Source organism: Phoca vitulina, unplaced genomic scaffold (genome assembly GCF_004348235.1).
Source record: "Phoca vitulina isolate PV1807 unplaced genomic scaffold, GSC_HSeal_1.0 scaffold67, whole genome shotgun sequence".
Lineage (NCBI taxonomy): Eukaryota > Metazoa > Chordata > Mammalia > Carnivora > Phocidae > Phoca > Phoca vitulina.
This window is the reverse complement of record NW_022589770.1, coordinates 10,744,637-10,761,102: the sequence shown is the minus strand read 5'-3', so window position 1 is coordinate 10,761,102 and position 16,466 is coordinate 10,744,637. Positions and strand designations below refer to the sequence as shown.

General features: G+C 33.6%; 1 protein-coding gene across 49 annotated transcripts in view; it reads right to left on the bottom strand.

Annotated features, from left to right (window-relative positions):
* The window catches only part of PTPRD (protein tyrosine phosphatase receptor type D), a 2,332,398-nt gene that overhangs the window by 1,428,713 nt on the left and 887,219 nt on the right, over nt 1-16,466 (bottom strand). For all 49 annotated transcript variants that reach the window (XM_032392357.1, XM_032392358.1, XM_032392356.1 and 46 more), the window contains one exon: nt 11,359-11,397. The gene's annotated coding sequence lies outside the window, so the exon portion shown is untranslated. The remainder of the gene's footprint in view (nt 1-11,358; nt 11,398-16,466) is intronic.

Genomic DNA, 16,466 nt, shown 5'->3' with positions numbered 1-16,466 from the left:
AAAAAACCTAACTTTACATCTCAAGGAAATAGGTAAAGAAAAACAAACAGATCCCAAGTTAGTAGAAGAAAGGAATTAGAAAAATTAAAAAAAGATTAGAAAATAAATGAAATAGCAACTAAAAAGTGAATGGAAAATATCAATGAAACTAAGAGTTGGTTCTTTGAAAAGGTAAACAAAATTGGCAAACATTTAGCTAGACTTACCAAGAAGGAGAGGAGACTCAAATAAATAAATTCAGAAATGAAAGAGGAGACATTACAACTGAGACCTTAGAAATACAAAAGTTCATAAGAGACTACTATGAACAATTGAATGTCAATAAGTTGGACAACCCAGAAGAAATGGATAAATTCTCAAAAATCTTCAACCTACTAAGACTGAGTCATGAAGAAGCAGAAAATGTGACTAGACCAATTACTAGTAAGGGCATTGAATCAGTAATCAAAAACCTCCTAACAAACAGAAGTCCACCCACCACCAGAACCCTTCACTGGTGAATCTACCAAATATTCAAAAGAGATTTAATACTAAACCTACTTAAAGCCTTCCAAAATTAGAAGAAAAGGGAACACATCCAAACTCACTTTATAAGGTCAGCATTAACCTGATACCAAAACTAGACAAGGATGCCACAAGAAAAGAAAATTATGGGCCAGTATTCCTAATGAACATAAATGCAAAATCCTCTAAAAAAGTATTAATAAATTGAATTCAACAATACATCAAAAGGATCATATATCCTGATCAAGTGGGTATGCAAGGATGGTTCAACATTTGTAAATCAATCAACATGATACACCATATTAACAAAATGAAGGATAAAAATCATATAATCATCTCAATAGATGCAAAAAAAGCAGTTTACAAAATTCAACACCCATTTATGGTAAAATATTTCAACAAAATAGGTATAGAGGGAATGTACCTCTACATATTAACAACATATATGACAAGCCTGCAGTTAACCTCATATTCATGGGTGAGAAGCTGAAAGATATTCCTCTAAATCAGGAAAAAGACAAGGATGCCCACTCTTGACACTGTTACTCAACATAGTATTGGTAGTCCTAGCCAGAGAAATTAGGCAGGAAAAAGAAATAAAAGGCATCCAAAGCAGAAAAGAAGTAAAATTGTCACTACTTGCAGATGACTTCTATATACAGAAAACCCTAAAGACCACCAAAAAACTGTTCAAACTAATCAATGAATTTAGTGAAGTTGCAGTATACAATATCAATATACAAAATCTACTGCATTTCTATAATGTACTATCAGGATGAGATTAAGAAAATAATATCATTTACAATGTCATTGAAAAGAATAAAATACTTAGGAATAAATTTAACAGAGGTGAACGACTTGTAAACTAAAAACTGTAACACACTGATGAAAGAAATTGAAGACAACACAAATACCTGGAAAAATATTTTGTGTTCATAGATTGGAAGAATTAATATTGTTAGAATGTCCATACTACCCAGGGCAATCTACAGATTCAATGCAATCCTTATCAAAGTTCTCATGACATTTTTCACAGAAATAGACCAATCCTAAAATTTGTATGGTACCACAAAAAAACAGAAATGGTCAAGCAATCTTAAGTCAAAGAGCAAAGCTGGAAGCATCACACTACCTGATTTCAAACTGTATTACAAATCTTTACTAATCAGAACAGCATGATAGTCACATAAAAATAAACACATAGATCAATGGAACAGTATAAAGAATCTAGAAATAAACTCATGAATATATGGTCAATTAATTTATGACAAAGAAGCCAAGTCTATACTGTGGGGAAATGGTGTCTCTTAAAAACCATTAAATGATATTGGGAAAACTGGACAGCCACATGTAATAGAATAAAACTGTACCACTACTTTACATCATGCACTCAAAATGGATTAAAGACTCAAATGTACAACCTGAAACCATAAAATCCCTGGAAGAAAACATAGGTGGTAAGCTCTTTGACCTCAGTCTTGGTGATGACTTTTGGATTTAACACCAAAAGCAAAAGCAACAAAGGCAAATGTACTCTATGAAACTAAAAAGCTTTAGCTTGGTAAAGACAATCACAATCCACCAAATGAGAGAAAATAATTGCAAATCATATATCTGATAAGGGCAAATATCTAAATTATATAAAGAACTCATACAACTCAATAGCAAAACAAGCAACCCAATTTAAAAATATGGGCCAAGAAACTGAGTCGACAGTTTTCCAAAGGCGACATACACATGGCCAACAGGTAAATGAAAAAGTACTCAACATGACTAATCATCAGGGAAATGCAAATCAAAACCACAAAGAGATACCACTTCATACCTGTTAGAATGGCTATTATAAAAAGATAAGGCAAGGACGCGGAGAAAAGGGAACCTTTGTGCACTGCTGGTGGGAATGTAAATTGGTACAGCCATTATGGAGTTTCCTCAAAAATTTAAAAACCAGAACTACCATATGAACTACCATATAATCCAGCAATTCCACTTCTGATTATTTATCTAAAAAATGAAAACACTATGTTGGAGAAATATCTGCACCCTTAGTTGATAACAGCATTATTTACAATAGCCAAGATATGTGAACAACCTAAGTGTCCATCAATGAACAAATAGATGAAAATGTGGTATATATACACAATGGAATACTATTCAGCCAAAAAAAGAGGCAGTCCTGCGATTTGCAACAAAATGGATAGACCTTGAGGGCATTATGCCAAGTAAAATAAGTCAGACAGAAAAAGAAATACCATATGATCTCATTCATATATGTAATCTTAAAAAAACTGAGTTCATAGATGCAGAGAATAGACTGGTGGTTGCTAGAAGTGGGGCAGAGGTAGTGAAATGGGTGAAGGAGGTCAAAAGATTCAAACTTCCAGTTATAAAATAAATCACAGGAATATTATATATAGAATGGTTACTACAGTTAATACTGTATTGCATACTGTAAAACTGCTGAGAATAAATCATAAAAGTTCTCATCAAAAGAAAAAGAATTTCTAAATATGTATGGTGACAGATGTTAATTAGACTTATTGTGGTGATCACTTTGTAATGTATACAAATGCCAAATTATTATGATGTACATAACTATATAGCTACCTAAGTATGAAACATGATTTATTTGACTTGGCAGAGTTTTAGGTTAGAAAAAGAAATTCTACAATATGATTTATGAACCACTTGTACATCATCATTGTTGTGTCATATAATACCAAGAAAACACTGTTCCAGAATTAATCTTCTCTTATGATCTTTCTCAGAAATCTCCTTGGTTTTATCTGTTTAATCTTACACCAAAAACATCCTCACTCTCAGAGATCCACATGAGAACACTGCCATTTTCACACATATGTATCAAGACTCTACATTCCATATGTAAGAACCAGTACACATGTCCAGGTTATAATGGATATCTCAGAAGCAAGGATAGAGGCTGAAGTGGAATTCTTATTCTGGAGTAGGTAGCCATTGGCAGGACAATGTAAAGTCCTCCATATTTATGCCGGTTAGCATAGCCCCATTCCCCTAAAGCCCACCCACCTTGCCACTCACCATTGCTCATTATCTATGCAGTCAGTATCTAATGCTATGATATTTCTTAAGCCTTTTTAAAAATTCACTGTAATTGTCTATATGGTCTATTGTAAAATTTTACTTAATAAAAAGCATATTAAAAAAAGATCAAATACAAATTCAAAGCAATTTTGGTGGCTGTGGCAAAAAGCAAACTATATACATGTCAAAAACACAAATGCTTATGTATGACATCATACATGGCTGAAAATTAGTGGTCTTTTGGAGATACTGCTTTCTTTTCTTTTTTAAAGATTTTATTTATTTATCTGAGCGAGAGAGAGAGAGACAACACAAGCAGAGGGAAGAGGCAGAGGGAGAAGCAGGCTCCCCGCTGAACAGGGAGCCCAATGTGGGGTTCAATCCCAGGACCCTGGGATCATGACCTAAACCAAAGGCATATGCTTAACCAACTGAGCCACCCAGGCGCCTGGGGATGCTGCTTTCAATGTGTTATTAACAGAACTACATTATTTGGTAGAAAGAATATTTAAAGGAATAAATAAAATATACATATTTGAGGACTAATTTGTCTAATTCGAAATAGTGAGATATAGACAAAGTAGTACATTCTATGTCAATGAAACAATAGAACAGGGAAAAGGTATTTATTTGACAGTGAATCAATACTTAAATGACAAACAAAAGCATATAAGGTCAGTAACAAAACTCTATGCCTACATTTTTTTTTCAGGAAAAATAAACATATTGTATAATATTGCCTTTCTTTAACCTCATTTTTATTATCTTTTCATGTTTCCCTGTTCCTCCTTTATTTTTGAAATTATGAAAGATATCTCCTACCATATATCTCCCACTAACAATAAAACCAATTCAGCAACAGCTAGAAAATAACAATGACACATGCAAAGACCCTTTCATATGCCTCAATATGTTTATGGGAAACTTTTCAAAGTATCTTTTTGAATACAACAGTTTGTATTGCAGGAGTGGTTTTCAGGCTAGGACAAAGTGGAAATGATTGTCCTAGCATCTCTCACAAGCAAAGGAAGGGGGACGAGAAGTTGACAGGGCATCAGCTACAAATCATAGAGCATCCCTGCTATCACATGATATTTGTTGGATAGTAAGTCCAGTGTTCTGAGTACTCCAAATAGAGGAAGTAACATGTGAGCACAGAGAATAATAAACATGGACTTTTAAAATAAATATATATTAAAAAAAAACCTAGCAGGGTAGTATTTCTATTTTGGTGAACACCTGGAGAAGTACTGCTTGACTTAGGACAGCAGGCAAAAAATCAAGGAGGGGACACTTATGCTTGTGCACACTTGTGCTTAATTAACCACAAAATATTCTTTCAATGTATTAGTACTAAGAGAAGATAATGCCAGTAGATTTATTAGAATCCTTATTTAAATTGTTTTCATAAAAGCATTTATTAATATTCTATGTCAGATGAGAGTGCCTGGAAAGTAGATAAGCTAACTTTCCACTAAAATGACATTTACCCATGTAGTCTGATTATTGACTCTAGAAGAGTCTAACTAAGGGTTGTTTTTTGCAAGTATGTGAGTCCTATGCCACTCTGAGGAGCTAACTACTAGTATGAAATAAATTTGCTTAGTGCTAAGGAAATATGTTTAAAAACTAATAGTCTCCCAAAAATGGAATGTGCTGCCTTACAAAGATCTCCTGAACTCCATCCTGAGGTGAAATTGAGAGGAACAAGCAGAAACAAGGTTAATAGAAATTGTTGAAAGGATGTAACACCAAAGACAGACTGAATTCCAGATGTAATAACTCTGATTCTTAATAAATAGTATAGAGGTAAATTTTAATGCCCCACGGTGATTTTAGAGGCTATTAATGATTGGCATTGAAATACTTCAAGAGGCATAATTTGTTGTGCTCCCTTCCATGGTAGTACATTTAAATTCTTTCAGTTCCTGGTAATTGTATACAATTATTTTTGATCTCCAGTCCTGTGTGTGAAGAAAAGCGGTTATGTTTAATTAATTAGCTGTTGTAGAAATGTTGCTGGAGAGCATGTTAGTGGCATTTAAATGAATACATCTCTTAAAAAGTAAAAATGAGAAAGCGTATGGAGACCTCCACTATAAAAAAAAAAAAAAAAAAAGAATAAGACATAAGAGGGGGTGTTGTTTTAGGTCATTCCAAAAAAATGAAGTGCTGAATATAGATTACTCTGAGCACCACACCTCAATAAAATTATCTAAGATATGGAGAATCTTTTTAACTTAAGAAAAAGGAAAGCATTGTTATATGATCTTTCTATTCCTAATGCCAGATAAGATTAAAGAACTAAAAGTATTATTACAAGAAAGTTGATCATCCTTCCACTGAATGCGTACCATTTCAAAATTAGATATATGCCTTATATTTTTCCCTACTTCATGTTGTTTGGTTCATCTAAAGGTATTTGTTAAGGAAATAATAGCTGATTTTTATTAAATATTTTAGTACACATCTCCCAAGACTATTACTTGGGGGCCTGTGTTACCCACTTTGTCAAGCAAAGATTACTTGGTGACAGGAGAAAACTATTTTAAAGTAAAAAATAATTGTCAAAATATACCTTTAGAAACAGACTCCAGATTTTAGAATTACCCAAACACTACAATGCCCATTTTCCCAGAACAATTTGATTAGTTTGGGCAGACTTTTTGTTGCTATAACGAAACCAAATAAAAAACAAAACAGAAACAAACAAAGAAAAAAAAAACCAAAACACATCAAAACATCCTCAGTGGCTTAAGACAAAATAACGCTTTCTGGTCTTCTCAGTTGGCTGTGGAACTGAGGGACTTGCCACAGCAGCTGTCTTTCATCGATGAGTCAAGGATTCAGGATGATCTACTCTTATGGCCCCATTATTTCAAGCTGATACCTCTTGTGCAGAAGCAGAGAGGCTAGAAAAGCACATTCCCACTTTTCCTTAGCTAGAAGTAACCCCATGGCCCCACCAAACTAGAAGGTGGAAATATAATCTCCTTCAGGCTCAAGAGTGAAAGGAAATCCAGATATTGATGTGCACTAGCAACATTTCTCACACTATCTTCATGGTCCCAATAAGCTGCTACCCCAGCAAGGTAAAGGGAAACAATGCAAGGCCTAAAACAAAAGCTCAGAATTTTAAACAATATCAGTTTTCAAAAAGAAAAAAAAATAAGTAAAAGCAGCACAATTATACAGAACACATAAAATGATGATCCCTGAAGTCAGGGTCATGTCATATTGTTATTCTATCACCCAACCTCTACAGACTGTTTGCATAAATAAGTTACTCAGTAAACTGTGAGGGGATGCATGGAGAAATGAACTGGCGTGAGTATGAATCCTTCCTTTGGTCTCTGACCGTATGATTTTTGTTCGCTTCATGAAAATTCACATCAGGATAGCATACTAATAGTAAACAATTTTAGTAACAGTATATTGCTTGAAAATTTACAGTGCTCTGGGTATTTGGTGTCTATTGTGATTCCATATGAATTTTAGGACTGTCTTCTATTTCTTTGAATAATGTCATTGGAATTCAGATAGGGATTAAAAAAAAATTTTCAGAGTATTTTGATATACTAATTCAAACCTATGAGTAGACATATGTGTGTGGTTTGTTCCCTTCAGTTTTCACATATAACCTAAGAAACTCACCAAACATACACTATTTTAACACCAGACATTTAATTTTCAAGGGGTGGGGGTACTTTACATCACCAAGATATTTTGGCATATGTCCAAAAAATATTTTTAAGCCCTTTATATTGAAGACAGCACTCAATTCCTGGAAGATGCAGTACTCCAGTTGAATAATTTATATTACTTCAAAGAAATTCCATGACTAATGCTAAGCACATGAGTGTAATTTGCAGGTTGCCTGTAATACTGTTAAAAAAAAAAATTCAGGATGGCCAAATTTACATAAAATTTGCATTAAAACCTGAGAACATGAATGAGAGAATAAAGTATCCATTAATCACCATTGTCCAAATACAGAAAGATCATGTAGGTTTCCATAGATTCTGCTTTTGTTATTAATGACACAGGTATATGTATGCATATTTCTATCATATACATGTACATATATATGATAGATTTCTATCATATATATGATATAAAAGATACACACACACACATGCACACACACAATTTGGGCACAGTCTGTAACAATTTTTCCCCCTTGGACTTAAAATAAGCAAGCTTTTCATCTTCTCAAATAACTGTGCAAGTACAAAGATTAAATCTCTTTTTAACCACTTATGTATCAACTTTCTAAAGACTACAGATCAGGATTATTCCTCCAATACATGTAGAATTAGGTTTTATTAAAAGCTTACTGGGATAAGCTTTCTTTGGGAAGGCATATCAGTGGAGTCTTTGGAATCCTAGGAATAAATTGAAATCTCAGTATCTTAATTTACTAAATGATTACACATGAAATAATTAACCTTGCTAACCCTTAGTATTCTTAGCTCTAAAATGATGGCCAAAATGTATGATTGGAAGGTTGAAATGAGGCTACATAGAAAAAGCACCTAGCCTAACACCTGATTTACAATGAATGTTTAAAAATATGAATGCCCTTCAACCGTACATAATTGTGCATATGTTATTATTCTGACCTCTTAAAAGGTCCAAACTCCAGGTGCAGAAAATAAAATTTATGAATTGGAACAGATTGCTGCAATTGCACACACACATGCAAAATTCAGTGAATTGTAAGAATTAAACACATTATCTTATATAAATGAAAAAATGCTGTGATACGATTTTCTGTAAATATTTTCAACTTCAATGTAGGCAATGTTAGTTCTTCTATATTGAAGTGAATTTTTATTGCTGACATTTAGTTCCAGAGTAAATATTATTTTTAGCTTGAGAGTTATCATAATTGAATAGAGTATATTTTAATCTATTTACTCTGTAATAGTTTGCATATTATCATTTATATTTCAGTACTATTCTGATTTGAATTTTACATTTTTTTTCTTTTCTTTGAATTATACTTAAAAAGAATTTTCTAGAATGAATCATATGATGCAGAATTTGTTTCAGGTAATACTATTAATCATCTTCCATGTTCATATTACTTTCCTTTGAAAATCATAATTGGATAGAAGCAAATAATTGTAGAAATTAAATTTTAGGTTTGGTCTTTATAAGTGTAGGTGAGACTAAATAAGTTAGTCAATTGAAAATATTTCTTGGAAAACTAGGAAACACAGAGAAATATGTTAGGTAAGTCATAGTAAACAACACAAAATGGCATTGTTACTTCATTTAAAAGCTTGCAAAATTTCTGAGTAGAAAATACATAACAAAAGAACCTTAGAGCATATGACACTATAAAGTGAAAATACTGAAATTTGTGATCCTGAAAATAAAGAGTTTAGAGAGGGAAGATCAAACTATAATATTTTTATAAATGAAGACTCCTGGGAGAAAATGGGAGTTGAACTACACACTGAGGGATGAACAGAAAGCAGGTGTATGGGCAGATAGGGACGATCACTCTGTTCACAGAAGCAGAAATGGTGACAATGGGGGATGAGAGAGGAAAGAACTGAGCCATGTGACCAGCTTTGAGTTTCCTGGTTTGTACTCAAGGAACACTGCTTTTCAATAAGTGTGGCGGAACTCCATTGTATCTTACACAGCAGATTATTGGGGGGGGGGAAACACTTATAGGAAACACGGTGAGATAAGTCTGAGAGTGTTGTTTTAGGATGAATCATCGGTCTATCTTGTGAGACATGGATTAGGAATGAGATGAATTACAAGGTAGGAGAAAACCCAGATGATAATGAGTTGTGATGATCAGAATTGGCAAGAACACACTGCCAATTTAAATGAGGAAAGAAAGTGGAATTAAGATAAAAGATAATTACAGGAGGAAGGTCCAATTCCATTAATATAAATAAGAAAAGGTTTAAGGCTGGAAAAAATTCAGGAACTCTGGGATTTATAATGCTGGACATGGGGACATGAAATTTCTGCTGTCTGTGAGACCCACCAAGTCTCTCCTCCTTCCCAACAAATTCTTAAGCAAAGCTTCTCATTTGCACAAAGTACTGAAGGGATGGGAGGCTAATCCTTGTTCTCATCCTGAGAATAACTAGTGGCTGAGAATGTGATCAGGAGTTGTACAAATTGTTAAGGAAAAATACAAACTTCAAGTTTCTGTTGCTCTTATTTATGGCTGAATATGGAAACCCTGAGTTTGTTTGGGAGCATTTTCAACATAACCCTATCCAAAGGTAATGCCATATCCTACTCATGCGTAGGAAAAGTCTGCACGATAAAGAGAACTGGGTCTCCTTTGTAGGCTACGTAAAATTCGACCAGACTATTATAATGTTAATCTATTTTACACTTAAATGGCTGGAGTCAAATATAAGGAACTCCAAAGTGGATTCTGCTGGAAAGGATGTGGGTCTGCAAAATACACTGGAGCGTTGATACTGAAGAAAGAACTGAGAATGCCTTTCCCTTTGGGAATGCGTATACAGTGGTTTCAGAAGCAGTAAGACCTGATACAAGTTTAAGTTTCCATTTTTTGTGCTCTTATTCTGTTAGCTTAACCTTAAGTCTTCAGTAGTAGTTTTTAAATATGACAGTTTACTCTGCTACTGTTTGGCAGGAGGTATAGACTGGGATAGCCTGAAGTTGCACAGAAAAGTCATGAGAAGATGGCCAGAAGGTACTAGTTGAGAACCCATGAAAAGTATTTGGGAGCAAGAGGTAATGCACAACAAAAAGACGTGCTGAACTCTCACCACCCTCCCATTCTAACCAAGCAATAACCCGTTATTAGTATAGAATGGTGTGTAAGATAGTACTCCTGCAATCTGTCAAGATGGAATTTCATATTACTCTCAGCTGGGTATTATAGAAAAGGTGACTCTAGAAATTAAAAAAAAAAAAAAAATGGGACTCCCAGTCTACATAAGAATAAAAATCCAAGATGGAGTATTCTTTAGAAAATTAAGCAAGAAAATGTGAAATAAAATGTTGTATAATCTTGCAGAGATTCAGAACATAGTAGGACCCCAACATATGAATTTGAATGTTATCAAACTTTCAATAATATTTGGAGAAAAATAAAAGGACTGGGTAGATTCTAAGATGAATAAAAAGCTGTTGTTTGTAAAAATACAATTTAATAGAAAAAACTTCTACCTTAGCATCTCATTTCTTTTAATTAAACAATATATCTTTTCCATGTCTATGTACCAGGCAAATGCCATAAGAAATTTAAGAGTTGCCATGTGAAAAGAGCAGTGGCTTCAGTGTGTTTCTAGTTTTATATTATGTAAACTTCAATACCAATGTAGTAATGAAAACAATTTTTATAATCCAGTTATCATACTCAGCCCCCATGGTTTTTATCCAAGATACAAGTGTTGCATTTGATATTAAAAGAAAAATTTTCCAATTGATACTTTCTTTTACCTGAATAATCCTCTTTTCTATCTCAGATTCTTTTCATGGTAAATTTTGTTTCCTTAACAAACAAATGCTACCACTCTTTGGAATAATTTCCTGACCCATGAAGTTGAATCTGGAAGTAGTATCTGGACTTATCTATCATTTTACATGTGCTAAGATGTAACTGACCTTCTATTTGCCTTCTGAGATTCAACCGCAGATGATGGAAATGAGGGGAGAATTAAGAAAAAGGATTAAGCCTGAGAGAGGAAAAAAACAAAAGCGAAAACAAACACATCCTCCAAATATTTTTGGCAAATAAAACAAAAATATTGATAATACTACATCAATAAAATGTCTTACCAGATACTTGAAGTCACCAGATGATCCAGGAATCCAAGCCTAATAAGAAGAAGAAGGGGGGGCGGGGGGGAGATGGGTCAGTTTTCTTTTTAAAAAATAAACAAAAGCAAAAATGAACTTTTGGGACTTCATCAAGATAAAAAGCTTCTGCACAGCAAAGGAAATAGTCAACAAAACAAGAGGCAATGCACAGAATGGGAGAAGATATTTGCAAATGACACTATATAGACAAAGCGCTGATTTCCAAGATCTATAAAGAACTTCTCAAACTCAACACCCAAAAGACAAATAAGTCAAAAAATGGGCAGAAGACATGAACAGACACTTCTCAAAAGAGTGGTGGTTTTTTTTTTTTTTTTTTTTTGGAAAAACACTGGGTGTTTTGTTTTGTTTTGTTTTGTTTTGTTTTTGGAACTCCGGAAATGATTTATTTATTTTTTTATTATTATGTTATTTTAATCACCATACATTACATCATTAGTTTTTGATGTAGTGTTCCATGATTCATTGTTTGCGTATAACACCCAGTGCTCCATGCAGAACATGTCCTCCTTAATACCCATCACCAGGTTAACCCATCACCCCACCCCCCTCCCCTCTAGAACCCTCAGTTTGTCTTTCAGAGTCCATCGTCTCTCATGGTTCATCTCCCCCTCCAATTCCCCCACCCTTCATTCTTCCCTTCCTACTATCTTCTTCCTTTTTTTTTTTTAACATATAATGTATTATTTGTTTTAGAGGTACAGGTCTGTGATTCAACAGTCTTACACAATTCACAGCGCTCACTATAGCACATACCCTCCCCAAAGCCTATCACCCAGCCACCCCATCCCTGCCACCCCCCACCACTGGGTGTTATATGAAAACAATGAATGGTGGATCACTACATCAAAAACTAATGATGTGGGGCACCCGGGTGGCTCAGTCATTAAAGCATCTGCCTTCGGCTCAGGTCATGATCCCAGGGTCCTGGGTTCGAGCCCCGCACTGGGCTCCCTGCTCTGAGGGAGGTCTGCTTCTCCCTCTCCCACTCCCCCTGCTTGTGTTCCCTCTCTTGCTGTGTCTCTCTCTGTCAAATAAATAAATAAAACCTTAAAAAAAAAAACTAATGATGTAATATATGGTGATTAACATAACATAATAAAATAAAAAAACTAATGATGTATGGTGACTAACATAACATAATAAAATTAAATTTAAAAATAAATAAAATACACATACAATAAAATTTTATTATTCTACAAAATCATCACAGTATTACAGACTGTTGAGAATACTTTAGGAAATCATTTTCATAGGTGAAAATGTTTTTCACTTAAATTAATATGTTTATTTGATTTCCTATTATGCCATTAAAACAAAGAAAGGGAATACAGTCTTGCTCCTAAAACCATATTTCCAATTACTCAGGTGACCGTAATAGTTATTCAGGTTTATACTTTAAGTTCTCAGTGGAAGAGGGGAATATCATTATTAAATGTACTTGAGATTCTTTATTTATTACTTGCATTCAATTTTCCTATGGGTGAGGCAAACCAGTGCTTCATTTTTAAAAGCTTTTCCAATTTTTCTGCCTTTGCCAGCTATCAGACAGCAATTAGTTTGGGCTTTGATTCATTTTTGAAAAGTAAATCCATGGAAGATATTATAATGATAAAAATAAGAGTTTTAATTTCCAAATTATATTGAAATGCAGCTTCTATTTTTTAAAGGTTTTTGAAGTTCAAATGAAAGACAATATCTGAACAGCAGAAATCCCCAAGAGAAGACCTAGCACCTGCCACAGGATGCAGAGGTTTTATAAATGTTGTCTTGTGTAAAGGCAATGGCAAACATTGGGAGGCCTTTTGTAAATATGCCTGCCTTTCTCTGTGTTTGAGCAGAAATATTGAACTTCTAACCATTATTATTATAAAATAAAGGTTTTTTTTTTTTTTTTTAAACATTTGACGATCACCTTCTCTTTTTGCCTTGGGAATCAAGTTTGAAATTACGTATTTTTTGAGTGTTGAAACACGTATCTTCCTTTGAAAGAGAATGGAAAATACAATAAACGAAGAAAAAGAATTGATACTATGTCTAGGGTTTTGTATGTATTGAGTATGTGACTTCCCCCTTATTCTCAGAGCATTTAAATTAGGTTCTCTGGTCAGAATTATATCTATAATGCTGGATCACTAACATAACAAATCACCCAGAATGAGTCGATTAAAAATTCCTTCTCTAGGACCTAGAATCAGTTGAGAAGACCAGCACTTCACTTGAGAGGAGCAAGTAATGGATTTTGTTGTATTGTGAGAGCTCTTTGAATTCCTTAGCCTGTCTTCACAGGTGTAAAGTGGATACTGTCTCCTGGAAGCTTCTGTTCTAGGATCTTAGTCCCAAGTCTAAGAGCCAATTTTCATTCCTTTTCATATTTTAAGTTATTTATTTGTTGTCAGTTGAAAACCACACAAGAACCTTGCAAAAGTACAAATGTATAAAGCTCAATAAATTATCACAAAGTAAACACTCATGTAATCACCACACAGATCAAGAACAAGAACATGGCTGACACTAGAAGCCCACAGCTTTTGGTCACAGTGTGAATATGTACATACACACATACACGCAGACATACACAGCATATATGCATAATATATATTCACTTACTTATACACACAGCATACACACAAATACATACGCAAAGTATAGACAGACATATATGCACACAGCATACACACAGACACACACACACACAGTTTGAACCCACTTGATTATTTCTTGTGGGTTATGTTGAAGCACAGGTTCAAATGAAAATACAAACCATCGGAGGCAACACAGATGCAAACGCGGGAACTTGTGGAAGTGCAGCACGGACACCACACATTCATCATAAATATGCAGGATATACGCCTTCTGCATTGCCCGAGAGGGCCAGCCCTTTAAACAGATCATGTACTGTCATTGAACGCATTGTGTATTGTAATATCAATAAACTATGTATGATATATATCTATTTATGTTTCCAGAGTTTTTGTTCATCCTATAGTTTTATTTTGCCTTAGTTTTGAACTTTATATAATTAAAAAAAAAAACCACTACATTTTCTTCTATGTGTTTCGTTTCTTTCCCTTAGCACCACACTTGTGAAATTCACCTGTCTTGTGGCTCGTAGCTGTCATTAATTTGCATTACTCTGTAATATTCCGTTGCACAAATATTACACGATCTATATATTCAATCCTCTTTTGGCAGATATATAATTTATACTTTTTAGTTATTATGAATAATTCTCTGAGCATCCTTTTAAAACATGCATTTATGTTGGATATTTCCTAGGAGTAAATTACTATATCAGAAAATGTGCATATGTTCTACTTTAGAAGATCTTGCCAAATAATGTATGGGAGTTGCCATTGTTTCACAAATTCACCTGAAAATGGTTATTCTGCTTGATTTAAGTCATTAGTTTACTGTGTAGTAGAATATAATTTTACATTTCCTTGATTATTAATGAGTTTCAGTGCATTTTCATGTATTAGTCATGTATGTATGTGTTTGCTTATATACACTAAGTAGATATTTTCAATTTCTTTCCATTTTCTGTGGATTGTCTTCTCCATATTAATTTGTAGAAATGTTTTATGTCTTCTAGTTATGAGCCCTTTGCTGGCTATATGTGGTGAAAATACATTTCCCATTCATGGCTCACCCTTCTACTCACTTATTGTGACTTTTGTTGAACACTAATTCTTAATTTTACTACAGTCAAATTTAACAATCTATTTTTATTTATTTTTGTGTCCTGTTTATTACACAAAATGATCATATATATTCTCTATTTTGTCCTAAAAGTTTTGTTATGTTATGATTCTTTTGTATCTCGCATATAATTTAAAAAAAAAAAACTATCTGAAATTAATGTTTGCTCATTGTGAGTTGGGGAACAATTTCATTATTTTACAAATTGATCCAACAAATTTATTGAAAATATCTTAACTTTTCTTACTGCTCTACAATGCTAGTTTTGTCATAAGTTAAGTGCCCATAGATGCTTGCCTTTATTCTAGATGTCAATGCATTGCATTTAACTATTTGTCTACATCACACCATTTCACATAACGTAATGTTATAATATGCCTTGGTATCTGGTAGACCAGGCACTTCTACCATTCCTTAAGAGTTTGTTAAAAATTTTTAAATATAATTCACATTACATAAAATTCATAATTTTAAATTATACAATTTAGTGGTTTGTGGTATGTTCACAGCATTATAAAAGCATCACCACCAATTCCAGAACATTTCCACATCTCAAAAGGAAACCCTATCAACAACCAATCCCAGTTCTCCCTTATCCTCCTTTCTGGGCAGTTTCTAATCTATCTCTATGGATTTGACTATTTCGAATATTTCATACAAATGGAATTATGTTATATGGACATTTTTGCCTAGCTTATTTCACTTAGCATAATGTTTTCAAAGTCTAGCTATATTGTAGCACATAGCAGCATTCCCTACCTTTTTATTGCTTAATAACATTCCATTAAATGGCTATGGCATATTTTAGTATTCATTCATTTAGAGAGAGATAGTTTGGCTGTTTTCACTTTCTGGCTATTATGAACAATGCTATTATAAACATTTATGTACAGGTTATTGTGTAAAAATGTGTTTTCAGTCCTCTTGGGTATATATTTAGGAGTGGAATTCCTGGGCCATATGATAATTTTATGATTAACTGAGAAACTGCCAAATTGTTTTCCACACTGAGTACACCATTTTACATTCCTACCAGCAATGTATGAGGGTTACTATTTCTCCACATACTTTTCAACACTTATTGTTTTCCACTAAAAAACAAATTATGGCCATTATAGACAAGGAGGGTGATGCTATCTCACTGTGGTTTTGATTTGCTTTTCCTTATGACTAATGATGTTGAATACTTTTTTTATGTGGTTACTGGCTATTTGTAGAACTTTGGAGAAATAACTATTCAAATCCTTTGTCCACTTTTTAATTGGACTGTTTGTCTTTTTATTGTTGCATTCTCATTACTCTTTTTACATTCTGGACATTAATTCTTTTTTTTAAGATTTTATTTATTTATTTGACAGAGTGAG